This window comes from Arachis ipaensis, chromosome B08 (genome assembly GCF_000816755.2).
Source record: "Arachis ipaensis cultivar K30076 chromosome B08, Araip1.1, whole genome shotgun sequence".
NCBI classification, from domain to species: Eukaryota; Viridiplantae; Streptophyta; class Magnoliopsida; order Fabales; family Fabaceae; genus Arachis; species Arachis ipaensis.
Genome location: NC_029792.2, coordinates 26,302,916 through 26,317,856, shown reverse-complemented (window position 1 = coordinate 26,317,856; position 14,941 = coordinate 26,302,916).

The window sequence follows — 14,941 nt, the reverse complement described above, 5'->3', positions numbered from 1 at the left end:
CCAGAAATTTTTCCACCATATCAGAGAAAATAGAGAGCATGCATCTCTGAAAGGTTGCAGGTGCATTGCACAAACCAAAAGGCATCCTTCTGTAGGCAAATACTCCAGAAGGACATGTGAATGCTATTTTCTCTTGATCCTGAGGATCTACTGTAATTTGGTTGTAGCCTGAATAGCCATCCAAAAAGCAGTAATAGTCATGACTTGCTAGTCTCTCTAGCATCTGGTCTATGAATGGTAAAGGAAAATGATCCTTTCTGGTGGCTGTATTGAGCCTTCTGTAGTCAATGCACATACGCCACCCTGTAACTGTTCTTGTAGGAACCAGTTCATTCTTTTCATTGTGAACCACTGTCATGCCTCCCTTTTTGGGTACAACTTGGACAGGGCTTACCCAGGGGCTATCAGAAATATGATAAATAATCCCAGCTTCTAGTAACTTAGTGACCTCTTTCTGCACCACCTCCTTCATGGCTGAATTTAGCCACCTCTGTGGTTGAACCACTGGTTTAGCATCGTCCTCCAATAGGATCTTGTGCATGCATCTTGCTGCGCTAATGCCCTTAAGATCACTTATGGACCACCCAAGAGCTGTCTTGTGTGTCCTTAGCACTTGAATTAGTGCTTTCTCTTCCTGTGGATTTAAAGCGGAGCTTATGATCACTGGAAAAGTGTCACCTTCTCCCAGAAATGCATATTTCAGGGATGGTGGTAGTGGTTTGAGCTCGGGTTTAGGAGGCTTATCCTCTTCCTGAGGAATTTTCAGATGTTTTTTTATTTCCTCTGATTTCTCCAGATCAGGTTGAACATCTTTAAAGATGTCCTCTAGCTTTGATTCAAGACTTTCAGTCATATTGATCTCTTCTACTAAAGAGTCAATAATATCAGTGCTCATGCAGTCAATTGATGTGTCTGGATGCTGCATAGCTTTGACAGCATTTAACGTGAACTCATCCTCATTGACTCTCAGGGTTACTTCCCCTTTTTGGACATCAATGAGAGTCCATCCAGTTGCTAGGAAAGGTCTTCCTAGAATGAGAGTTGCACTCTTGTGCTCCTCCATTTCCAGTACTACAAAGTCAGTGGGAAAGGCAAATGGTCCAACCTTGACAATCATGTCCTCAATTATGCCTGATGGATATTTAATGGAGCCATCATCAAGTTGAAGACATATCCAGGTTGGTTTTACTTCTTCAGTCAAGCCAAGCTTTCTAATAGTGGATTCAGGTATTAGGTTGATACTTGCTCCAAGGTCACATGGAGCTGTCTTGGTTCAAGCACCCTCTAATGTGCATGGTATTATAAAGCTTCCTGGATCTTGAAGCTTCTCTGGTAAGCTTTTCAGAATGACTGCACTGCATTCTTCAGTGAGAAACACCTTTTCAGTTTCTCTCCAATCCTTCTTATGACTTAAGATTTCTTTCATGAACTTAGCATAAGAGGGTATTTGCTCAAGTGGCTCTGCAAATGGGATTTTTATCTCAAGAGTCCTGAGATAGTCTGCAAAGCGGGCAAATTGTTTATCCTGCTCCGCTTGGTGGAGTTTCTGAGAATAAGGCATCTTGGCTTTATATTCTTCAACTTTAGTTGCTGCAGGTTTATTTCCTACAGAGGTGGTTGGAGAAGCCTTCTTAGAGGGGTTACTATCAGCACTTGCAGGTGTCTGATCCCTCACTAGCGTTTGAACGCCAGTACTGGGCGTTTAACGCCAACTTTTCTCCCTTTTCTGGCATTTGAACGCCAGAAGTGGGCATCCACTGGGCGTTTAACGCCAATCCTTCACCCTTTTCTGGCGTTTGAACGCCAGAATTATTCTTCTCTGGGCTCTTGCTGTCCTCAGAGGGATTTTGGATAGTGGTTTGGTCATCCTCTGTTAGTTGTTCCCTTCTTAGCTTTCTGCTACTTTGAGCTGATTTATTCAATGTCTTCCTGTTCCTTAGTTGGACAGCTTGGCATTCTTCTATTATCTGTTTAGATAGCTGCTGTCTTGTCTGATTCAATTGTGCTTCCATATTCTTGTTAGCATGTTTAGTGTCTTGGAGCATCTCTTTAAATTCTGCTAATTATTTTGTCATAAGGAGTAATTGTTGATTAAGCTCAATAATCTGTTCTTGAGGATTAGGATCAGTAGTTACTGCCCTGGCCTCTTCCTTTATGTAGGACTCACTGTTAGAGTACAAATATTGATTTCTAGCAACCGTATCTATGAGTTCTTGAGCCTCTTCAATCGTCTTTCTCATGTGTATAGATCCACCAGCTGAGTGGTCTAGAGACATCTGAGCTTTTTCTGTAAGTCCATAGTAGAAGATGTCTAACTGTACCCACTCTGAAAACATTTCAGAGGGGCATTTTCTTAGCATCCCTCTGTACCTCTCCCAGGCATTATAAAGAGATTCATGATCCTCTTGTTTAAAGCTTTGGATATCCAGCCTTAGCTGTGTCATCCTTTTTGGAGGGTAAAATTGATTCAGGAATTTGTCTGTTAATTGTCTCCATGTTTTTATGCTTGCTGTGGATTGGTTATTTAACCACCTCTTAGCTTGATCTTTTACAGCAAATGGAAACAATAATAATCTGTAGACATCTTGATCCACTTATTTATCACGTACTGTGTCAGCAATTTGTAAGAACTGTGCCAGAAACTCAATAGGTTCTTCTTGTGGAAGACCAGAATACTGGCAATTTTGCTGCACCATGATAATGAGTTGAGGATTTAGCTCAAAACTGCTTGCTTTGATGGGAGGTATACAGATGCTACTTCCATATGCAGCTGTAATGGGGTTAGCATATGACCCCAGAGTCCTTCTGGACTGTTCATTTCCACTTATGTCCATGATGGAGAAAAAGGAATTGATATGAATTGCAATTAAATTATATTTAAATTTTTTTTTTTAGATTTTTAATTAAAAGTAACCGAAAATAAAACAAAATAAATGGAAGATAAAATAAAACTTTCAAAAATTAGAAGAAAATAAAATAAAAGCAAATTGAAAACTAAATTAATTAATTAAAAAAAAGATATTGGAATTAGTAGTCAAAAAGATATGATTGAAAATTATTTTAAAAAAGATATGATTGAGAAGATATGATTGCAGAAATTAAAAAAATTTGATTTTTGAAAAAGATTTGAAAAGATCAAATTTTGAAATTAGAATTTTGACTTGACTAAAAAAAATATATGATTTTGAAAATCTTTGACTAATTTAATGCAAAATTTCGAAATTTATTAGTAAAATAAGGAAAAGATATTTTTTTTGATTTTTGAATTTTAATGAGGAAAGAGAAAAACAACAAAATGACACTAAACTTAGAATTTTTAGATCAAAACAAAGAGAACAAATAGGAAAACTTTGAATGTCAAGATGAACACCAAGAACAAATTTGTGAAAAATTTTTAATTAAATAAAAGCACAAGGGACACCAAACTTAAAATTTTTAGAAAATCAAACACAAATTTTCGAAAATTTAAAGGAAAACACAAAGAAGACACCAAACTTAGAATTTTTAAAGATCAAGAAAGAACTAACAACATGCAAATTCGAAAAATTAAAAGAAAATAAAAGCATGCAATTGACACCAAAATTAAAATATGAAACTAACTCAAATAAAAGACTCAAATTTAGTGACTCTAAACCAACAAAATAAATTATTCCTAATCTAAGCAACAAGATAGACCGTCAGTTGTCCAAACTCGAACAATCCCCGGCAACGGCGCCAAAAACTTGGTGCACGAAATTACAATCACACTTTTGCAACTCCGCACAACTAACCAGCATGTGCACTGGGTCGTCCAAGTAATACCTTACGTGAGTAAGGGTCGATCCCACGGAGATTGTCGGCTTGAAGCAAGCTATGGTTATCTTGTAACTCTTAGTCAGGATATCAATAATTCTCAGATTTAATTGTAAAAAGTAAAAGAACATGAAATAAATACTTGTTATGCAGTAATGAAGAACAGGTTGAGGTTTTGGAGATGCTTTGTCTTCTGAATCTCTGCTTTCCTACTGTCCTCTTCTTCATGCACGCAAGGCTCCTTCCATGGCAAGCTTTATGTTGGGCATCACCGTTGTCAATGGCTATTCCCGTCCTCTCAGTGAAAATGTTCCAAAATGTGCTATCACCGCACGGCTAATCAGCTGTTGGTTCTCGATCATGTTGGAATAGGATCCATTGATCCTTTTGCGTCTGTCACACGCCTAACACTCACGAGTTTGAAGCTTGTCACGGTCATTCCTTCCCAGATCCTACTCTGAATACCACAGACAAGGTTTAGACTTTTCGGATCTCAGGAATGGCCGCCAGTAATTCTAGCCTATACCACGAAGGTTCCAATCTTAGATTAGAGACCCAAGAGATACACATTCAAGCATGATTGCATGTAGAACGGAGGTGGTTGTCAGGCACGCATTCATAGGTGAGAATGATGATGATTGTCACGGATCATCACATTCATCAGGTTGAAGTGCGAATGAATATCTTAGAATAGAAGCAAGCGTGATAGAATAGAAAACAGTAGTAATTGCATTAATTCATGAAGAACAGCAGAGCTCCTCACCCCAACAATGGAGTTTAGAGACTCATGCTGTAGAAGATACAATATAAAATGTGTAGAATGTCATGAGGTACAAGATAAATCACTAAAAGTAGTTTTTATAATAGACTAGTGACCTAGGGTTACAGAAAATAATAAACTAGGGTGTTTATTGTAAAAATCCACTTCTGGGGCCCACTTGGTGTGTGATTGGGCTGAGCATTGAAGCTTTCATGTGTAGAGACTTTTCTTGGAGTTAAACGCCAACTTTTGTGCCAGTTTGGGCGTTTAACTCCAGCTTTTATGCCAGTTCTGGCGTTTTGACGCCAGAATTTCTATGCTTACTTGGAACGCCGGTTTGGGCCATCAAATCCCGGGCAAAGTATAGACTATTATATATTTCTGGAAAGCCCAGGATGTCTACTTTCCAACGCAATTGAGAGCGCACTAATTGGACTTCTGTAGCTCCAAAAAATCTACTTCGAGTCGTGGAGTCAGAATCCAACAGCATCTGTAGTCCTTTTTCAGCCTCTGAATCAGATTTTTGCTCAGGTCCCTCAATTTCAGCCAGAAAATACCTGAAATCACAGAAAAATACACAAACTCATAGTAAAGTCCAGAAAAGTGAATTTTAAATAAAAACTAATAAAAATATGATAAAAACTAACTAAAATCTACGGAAAACATACTAAAAACAATGCCAAAAAGCGTATAAATTATCCGCTCATCATGGCCCAAATTGCTTCGAGGTATCGGGTTGGTACGGAGAATCTTAGGAAATTATCTGGTATCCATCAAATTTTAGTACCAGCAAATGAAAGAGAAGTGTTATGTATGGATGAATGGGAGGATTCTGATTGGAGAAAACCTATTGCTCGATACTTGAAAGATCCCAATACTGTAATCGACAGAAAAGCAAAATTACAGGAAATAAATTTTGTTTTAATGACTGATGAGTTGTACAAAAAAGGGATTGATGGGAGCCTGTTAAGATGCTTAAGTCGAGAAGATCAGAGTATTGCTTTGTGTGAAGTTCATAATGGAATATGTGGTGCTCATCAGGCAGGAAAGAAAATGAGATGGGTGTTATGTTGCAATCATGTATATTGGCCATCTATGATAAAAGATTGTATTGATTATGCAAAGGCATGTCAAGAATGTCAGAAACATGGTTCGATACAACAGATTCCAGCAGCTGAACTGCATTTGATAATAAAGCCATGGCCATTTAGAGGTTGGGCTTTAGATCTAATTGGGTTGATTCACCCCCCCTTCATCGAAGCAGCACAAATTTATTTTAGTGGCTATTGATTATTTCACGAAATGGGTTGAAGCAGTTCCCTTGGTAGAAGTTGGTCAAAGTGAGATAATTGACTTTGTCGAGGAAAATATTATTCATCGATTTAGAATTCCTCAGAAGTTAAGTACTGACCAAGGAACTATGTTTACTGGCCAGCGAATTAAAAATTTTGCGGCTTCAAGGAACATTAATATGGTTACTTCAACTCCCTATTATGCACAGGCTAATGGGCAAGTAGAGGCAGCAAATAAGATATTGATAGGCTTGATTAAAAAGCATATCGGGAATAAACCTCGAACATGGCATGAGACTTTAAGTCAAGTATTATGGGCTTATCGAAATTCACCAAGAGGTTCGACAGGGACTTCACCTTATAAATTGGTGTATGGTCATAATGCCTTATTACCATTGGAAATTAATCTGAATACTTTAAGAGTATCGAAATAGAATGAGTTACCAGTCGATGATTATTGGAATGCAATGTTTGACGAGTTAAACGAGTTAGATTTAGAGCGAATTTTGGCACTTGATAATGTAATTCGACAAAAAGAAAGTGTTGCTCGAAGTTATAATCGTCGAATTAAGGGAAAATAATTCAGGATAGGCGAGTTAGTTTTGAAAGCCATTTTACCGATGGAAAAGAAATAGAAATTTCTAGGTAAATGGTCCCATAACTGGGAAGGTCCCTTTCAAGTGATAGGGGTATTTTCTGGAAATGCCTATCAGGTTAAAGATATCGAATCAAGGAAAGTGATTAACTCGATTAATGGGAAATACTTGAAACATTTCTATTGCTGGCAAGCATAAAAGTTCAACATATATAAAGTTCAGAAAAGACAAAGGATATTACAAACATAGAATTAAAAAAAAAATTTTAAGGTGCTACTAGTTTTGCCAAATCGGAGCGTAATTTCGCTCTTTTGTTTTCCAAAATTGAAAGCTCTTCCATTTGTTTGAACTTGTCGGCTTGAATCTTCTCAAGTTATTTTTCATATTCTCCCCGCTTGGTATCGATAGAGACGAGTTCTTGAATAAGGAGATGCTGTTCTGGTTGGGCTGCGGCCAGAGGTTTGGCTAAAGTAGCTCGATTTCGGCGTATGGTGGCAAGCTATTCTTGAATTCGAATCAATTCTGCTTGGAGCCTTGCCTCTTCTTGATCATGAAAAGTGATGAGCGGATATTTTATACACTTTTTGGGGTTAATTTCATATAGTTTTTAGTATGTTTTAGTTAGTTTTTAGTTTATTTTCATTAGTTTCTAGGAAAAATTCATATTTCTGGACTTTACTATGAGTTTGTGTGTTTTTCTATAATTTCAGGTATTTTCTGGCTGAAATTGAGGGAGCTGAGCAAAAATCTGATTCAGGCTGAAAAAGGACTGCTGATGCTGTTGGATTCTGACCTCTCTGCACTCGGAATGGATTTTCTAGAGCTACAGAAGTCCAATTGGCGCGCTTCCAATTGCGTTGGAAAGTAGACATCCAGGGCTTTCCAGCAATATATAATAGTCTATACTTTGCTCAAGGATAAACGATGTAAACTGGCGCTCAACACCAATTCCATGTTGCAGTCTGGCGTCCAGCGCCAGAAACAGGTTACAAGTTGGAGTTCAACGCCAGAAACAGGTTACAACCTGGCATTGAACGCTCAAAACAGCCCAGGCACGTGAGAAGCTTAAGTCTCAACCCCAGCACACACCAAGTGGGCCCTAGAAGTGGATTTCTGCACTATCTATCATAGTTTACTCATTTTCTGTAAACCTAGGTTACTAGTTTTAGTATTTAAACAACTTTTAGGGATTGGATGACTGTGACGAGCTTCAAACTCGCGAGTGTTGGGCGTAGTGACAGACGCAAAAGGATAGTAAATCCTATTCTGGTATGATCGAGAACCTACAGATGATTAGCCGTGCGGTGACAGCGCACCTGGACCATTTTCACTGAGGGGAAGGATGGTAGCCATTGATAACGGTGATCCACCAACACATAGCTTGCCAAAGGAGGGACGTGCGTGCGTGAAGAAGAAGACAGGGAGAAAGCAGAGATTCAAAAGACAAAGCATCTCCAAAACTCCAACATATTCTCCATTACTGCATAACAAGTATTTATTTCATACTCTTTTATTTTTTGTAATTCAATTTGATAAGTGAATTGTTTTCCTAACTAAGAGTTACAAGATAACCATAGATTGCTTCAAGCCAACAATCTCTGTGGGATTCGACCCTTACTCACGTAAGGTATTACTTGGACGACCCAGTGCACTTGCTGGTTAGTTGTGTGAATTTGTGAAGAATTGTGATTTCCAATTTCGTGCACCAAGTTTTTGGCGCCATTGCCGGGGATTGTTCGAGTTTGAACAACTGGCGGTGAATCTTGTTGCTTAGATTAGGAAAATTTTGTCTTTTGGGTCAGAGTCTTTTATATTCTTTTCAAAAAAAATTTTTTTTTCAAAAAATATTATTTTTTATAATTTTTTATTTTATTTTATACCTTGTTAAAATACGTTAAATTTATAGCTCAGTTGGCTAGAGCGTTGGCTTATGTTCTTGGCAATTGGGCATCTTCCTTTTAAAACTTTTTTTAAAATTAATTTTTCTTGATTTAATCTTGTGCCAAACTTTAAGTTTGGTGTTTTCTTGTTAATCTTTCTATAATTTTCAAAAATTTTATTATGATTTTCTAAAAATTTTAAGTTTGGTGTTCTATCTTCATGTTCTTGTGAGTCTTCAAGGTGTTCTTGAGTTCTCCTTGTGTTTTGATCTTAAAATTTTTAAGTTTGGTGTTTCTTGGTGTTTTCCCTCCAAAATTTTCGAAAACAAAGAGCATTAGATCTAAAAATTTTAAGTTGTGTGTCTTTTGTGTCTTTTTCTCTTTCATCATAAAATTCAAAAATAAAAAAAATATCTTTTCCTCATTCCACTCATAATTTTCAAAAATTTAGCATTAAATTAGTCATCAATTTTAAAAATCATATCTTTTTCAAATCATATCTTTTCCAATCAAATCCTTTCAATCATATCTTTTTCAAAACTTCCTAACCATTTTTAATTTTTTCTTTCTCTCTCTTCATTTTTCGAAAATCTTCACCCATTTTTATTTATTTTATTTCAATTTATTTTAATTTCGAAATAAATAAATAAATAAATAAATAAAAATATTTTTTCTCTATTTTACATCATCTCCCTTTCTCCATCATGGATCTAAGAGGAAATGAACAGTCCAGAAGGACTCTGGGGTCATATGCTAACCCCACTACTGCTTCATATGGGAGTAGTATCTGCATACCCTCCATTGGAGTCAGTAGCTTTAAGTTGAATCCTCAGCTCATTATCATGGTGCAGCAAAGTTGCCAGTATTTCGGTCTTCCACAGGAAGAACCTACAGAGTTTCTGGCACAGTTTTTACAAATTGCTAACACAGTACATGATAAGGAAGTAGATCAGGATGTCTACAGATTATTACTATTCCCATTTGCTGTAAAAGACCAAGCTAAGAGGTGGTTAAATAACCAACCTAAGGCTAGCATAAAGACATGGAAACAGCTGACAGAAAAATTCCTGAATCAATACTTTCCTCCAAAACGGATGACACAGCTAAGGCTGGACATCCAAGGCTTTAAACAAGGAGATAATGAATCTCTTTATGATGCCTGGGAGAGATACAGAGAGATGCTAAGAAAATACCCCTCTGAAATATTTTCAGAGTGGGTTCAGTTAGACATCTTCTATTATGGGCTTACAGAAAGGGCTCAGATTTCTCTAGATTACTCAGCTGGTGGATCTATCCACATGAGAAAGACAATTGAATAAGCTCAAGAGCTCATTGATACAGTTGCCAAAAATCAGCATCTGTACCTAAGCAGTGAACCTTCCATGAAAGAAGAGACTAAAACAGTGACTGCTGAACTCAGTCCTGTAGAACAAGCTACTGAATTCAATCAGCAATTAGATTTCCTAACAAAACAGTTAGCCGAATTCAAGGAGAGACTACAAGAGACAAGAATGGCTAATATAAATATGGAAGTACAATTAAAGCAAACAAAGCAGTAGCTGTCAAAACAAATAACAGAAGAGTGCCAAGCAGTTCAATTGAGAAGTGGGAAAACATTAGATGCCCCACCTCAAGGTAGCAGGAAGCCAAGAAATGAGCAAACTACCCAAAATCCATCTGAGGACAGTAAGAGCCCGGAGAGGAATAATTCTGGCAATCAAACGCCAGAAATTGGGTGAAAAGCTGGCGTTGAACGCCCAAACCATGCTCAGTCCTGGCGTTTAACGCCAGAAACAAGCAAGGAATTGGCGTTGAACGCCCAAAAGAAGCACAGTTCTGGCGTTCAAACACCAGGAACAGATGAGGAGTTGGCGTCTAATGTCACTCCAGCTTCTAACCCTGGCATTCAAATGCCAGTGAGGGATCAGACATACACAAGTGCTGATAACAACCCCTCTAAAAAGGCTTCTCCAACCACCTTTGTAGGAAATAAACCTGTAGCAACTAAGGTTGAGGAATATAAAGCCAAGATACCTTATCCTCAAAAACTGCGCCAAGAGGAGCAGGATAAGCAATTTGCTCGCTTTGCAGATTATCTCAGGACTCTCGAAATAAAGATCCTGTTTACAGAGGCACTTGAGCAAATACCTTCTTATGCCAAGTTCATGAAAGAGATCTTGAGTCATAAGAAGGATTGGAGAGAAACTGAAAGAGTTCTCCTCACTGAAGAATGCAGTGCAATCATTCTGAAAAGCTTTCCGGAAAAGCTTAAAGATCCCGGAAGCTTTCTGATACCATGCATATTAGAAGGTAATTGCACCAAGACAGCCTTATGCGATCTTGGGGCAAGCATCAACCTAATACCTGCATTCACTATTAGAAAGCTTGGTTTAACTGAAGAAGTTAAACCAACCCAGATATGTCTCCAACTTGCTGATGGCTCCATTAAATACCCATCAGGCGTGATTGAGGACATGATTGTCAGGGTTGGGCCATTCGCCTTTCCCACTGACTTTGTAGTGCTGGAAATGGAGGAGCACAAGAGTGCTACTCTTATTCTAGGAAGACCTTTCCTAGCAACTGGTCGAACTCTCATTGATGTCCAAAAGGGGGAAGTCACCCTGAGAGTCAATGAGGATGAGTTTAAGTTGAATGCTGTCAATGCCATGCAGCATCCAGACACACCAAAAGACTGTATGAAAGTTGATCTTATTGACTCTTTGGTGGAGGAGATCAACATGGATGAGAGTCTCGAATCAGAGCTGGAAAACATCTTTAAAGATGTTCCACCTGATCTAGAGGATTCAGAAGAATTGAAAGAGCCTCTGAAATTTCCTCAAGAAGAGGAAAAACCTCCTAAACCCGAGCTCAAACCATTACCACCATCCCTGAAATATGCATTTCTGGGAGAAGGTGATACTTTTCCAGTGATCATAAGCTCTGCTTTAAATCCACAGGAAGAGGAAGCACTAATTCAAGTGCTAAGGACACACAAGACAGCTCTTGGGTAGTCCATAAGTGACCTTAAGGGCATAAGCCCAGCTAGATTCATGTACAAGATCTTATTGGAGGACAATGCTAAGCCAGTGGTTCAACCACAGAGGCGGCTAAATCCAGCCATGAAGGAAGTGGTGCAGAAAGAGGTCACCAAATTACTGGAGGCTGGGATTATTTATCCTATTTCTGATAGCCCCTGGGTGAGCCCTGTTCAAATTGTCCCCAAAAAGGGAGGCATGACAGTGGTTCATAATGAGAAAAATAAACTAGTTCCTACAAGAACAGTTACAGGGTGGCGCATGTGTATTGACTACAGAAGACTCAATACAGCCACCAGAAAGGATCATTTTCCTTTACCATTTATAGACCAGATGCTAGAAAGACTAGCAGGTCATGATTATTACTGCTTTTTGAATGGCTATTCAGGCTACAACCAAATTGCAGTAGATCCCCAGGATCAAGAGAAAACAGCATTCACATGTCCATCTGGATTGTTTGCTTACAGAAGGATGCCATTTGGGCTGTGTAATGCACCTGCAACCTTCCAAAGATGCATGCTCTCTATTTTCTCTGATATGGCGGAAAAATTCCTAGAAGTCTTCATGGATGACTTCTCAGTATATGGAGACTCATTCAGCTCCTGTCTTGATCACCTGACACTGGTTTTGAAAAGATGCCAAGAGACAACCTGGTTTTAAACTGGGAAAAATGTCACTTTATGGTGACTGAAGGGATTGTCCTTGGGCATAAAATTTCAAACAAGGGAATAGAGGTGGATCAAGCTAAAATAGAGGTAATTGAAAAATTACCACCACCTGCCAATGTTAAGGCAATCAGAAGCTTTCTGGGGCATGCAGGATTCTATAGGAGGTTTATAAAGGATTTTTCAAAAATTGCAAAACCTCTAAGCAACTTGCTAGTTGCTGACACGCCATTTGTGTTTGACACAGAGTGCCTGCAGGCGTTTGAAACTCTGAAAGCTAAGCTGGTCACAGCACCAGTTATCTCTGCACCAGACTGGACATTACCATTCGAATTAATGTGTGATGCCAGTGATCACGCCATTGGTGCAGTACTGGGGCAGAGGCATGATAAGCTTCTGCATGTCATTTATTATGCTAGCCGTGTTTTAAATGATGCCCAGAAAAATTACAGGACCACAGAAAAGGAATTGCTTGTAGTGGTCTATATCATTGACAAGTTTAGATCATACTTAGTAGGATCAAAAGTGATTGTGTACACTGACCATGCTGCTCTTAAATATCTACTCACAAAGCAGGATTCAAAACCCAAGCTCATAAGATGGGTGTTGCTTCTGCAAGAGTTTGATATAGAAATAAGAGACAGAAAAGGGACAGAGAACCAAGTGACTGATCATCTGTCCTGGATAGAACCAGTGGAAGGGGCGTCCTCCCCCTCTATTGAGATCTCTGAAACCTTTCCGGATGAGCATTTGTTCGCCATTCAGAAAACACCAAGGTTTGCAGAAATTGCAAACTATAAAGCTGCAAGGTTCATTCCCAAGGAGTACAGCAAGCAACAAAAGAAAAAATTAATTACTGATGCAAAGTACTACTTGTGGGATGAACCCTATCTCTTTAAGAGATGTGCAGATGGCATAATCCGTAGGTGTGTGCCTAAAGAAGAAGCACAAAGGATCTTATGGCATTGCCATGGGTCACAATATGGAGGTCATTTCGGAGGTGAGTGAACAGCCACCAAGGTCCTCCAATGTGGTTTTTACTGGCCTACACTCTACAGAAATTTTCGAGAGTTTGTACATAACTGTGACAGTTGCCAGAGAGCTGGTAATTTGCCTCACAGTTACGCCATGCCTCAACAAGGAATCTTGGAAATTGAGTTGTTTGATGTATGGGGTATTGATTTCATGGGGCCTTTCCCACCATCATACTCAAACACTTATATTCTGGTGGCAGTTGACTATGTATCAAAATGGGTAGAGGCCATTGCCACACCCACCAATGATACTAAAATAGTGCTGAAGTTCCTCCAGAAACATATCTTCAGCAGGTTTGGTGTCCCTAGGGTACTAATCAGTGATGGGGACACTCACTTCTGCAACAAACAGCTTTACTCTGCCATGGTTAGGTGTGGGATTCGCCACAAGGTTGCGACTTCATATCATCCACAGACAAATGGGCAAGCTGAAGTTTCTAACAGAGAACTAAAAAGAATTCTGAAACGGACTGTAAATACCCGTAGAAAGGATTGGGCACGGAGCCTGGATGATGCTCTGTGGGCTTACAGAACAGCATTCAAGACTCCTATAGGGACCTCTCCGTACCAACTAGTGTATGGTAAGGCTTGTCACCTGCCCGTGGAACTGGAGCATAAGGCCTACTGGGCAACCAGATTCCTAAACTTTGATGCCAAATTAGCTGGAGAAAAAAGATTGCTCCAGCTGAATGAGCTAGAGGAATTCAGACTCACTGCTTTCGAAAATGCCAAGCTTTATAAAGAGAAATAAAAAAGGTGGCATGACAGAAAGCTGTCATCTAGAATCTTTGAACCAGGATAAAAGGTTCTGCTGTTTAACTCTAGGCTCAGACTATTCCCCGGGAAACTGAAGTCCCGGTGGAGGGGACCATATGTGATTACAAGTGTATCGCCATATGGTTATGTGGAGCTTCAAGATATTGATTCTGATAAGAAGTTCATTGTTAATGGACAGAGAATCAAGCACTATCTTGAAGGCAATATTGAGCAAGAGTGCTCAAGGCTGAGACTAGATTAAAAGCTCAGCAAGGTCCAGCTAAAGACAATAAAGAAGCGCTTGCTGGGAGGCAACCCAGCCATTGGCAACACTTTTTCTGTTATTTTTCCCTATTCTTGATTTTATTTGTTTATATAAAGTTCATTGCTACTAAGGTAAAGAGTCAATTGTATAAGTTCACAGGGTTACAGAAGGATTCAGCACACAAAACAGAGAAAAAGAGCTCACTGACAAGAAAACGCCAGTAAGGATAGCCATCTGGGCGTTAAACGCCAGACAGAAGCATCTTCTGGGTGTTGAACGCCAGAAAGAAGCTCCTTCTGGGCGTTTAACGTCAGATTTACAGCGTCCTGGGCGTTCAGAAAAACACCCAGTGACAAAGGAGTTCCTGGCGTTCAACGCCAAAAAGAAGCAACAGCTGGGCGTTGAACGCCTAGGAGAAGCAGCAATTGGGCGTTAAACGCCCAAAACATGCAGCGTTTGGGCGTTTAACGCCAGGATGGTGGGGAGGAGGTAAATTCGTTTTTACTTCACATTTTTCATTTTAATTTTAATTTTCATGTTTCAATTCATGATTTCTTACATAAACATGTTACAAACCCTAATTTCTAAAAATCCTAATTTCTAAAAACCCTACTTTAAAAATATCAAATGTATCTTAATCCATAAACACAAATTCTTTTTCAATCCAATCCAACTCTTTTTCAAATTTTCCAAAACAAATCTATCTCTTTTCCTTCTAAAATCTTTTCAACTCATCAATATCTTTTTCAAATCTCCACATTATCTTTTTCAAAATCCAAATTTATCTTTTTCAAATATCTTTCATATCTTTTCAATTTTAAATCACATATTTTCATATCATATTTATTTTTTTAAATCATATCTTC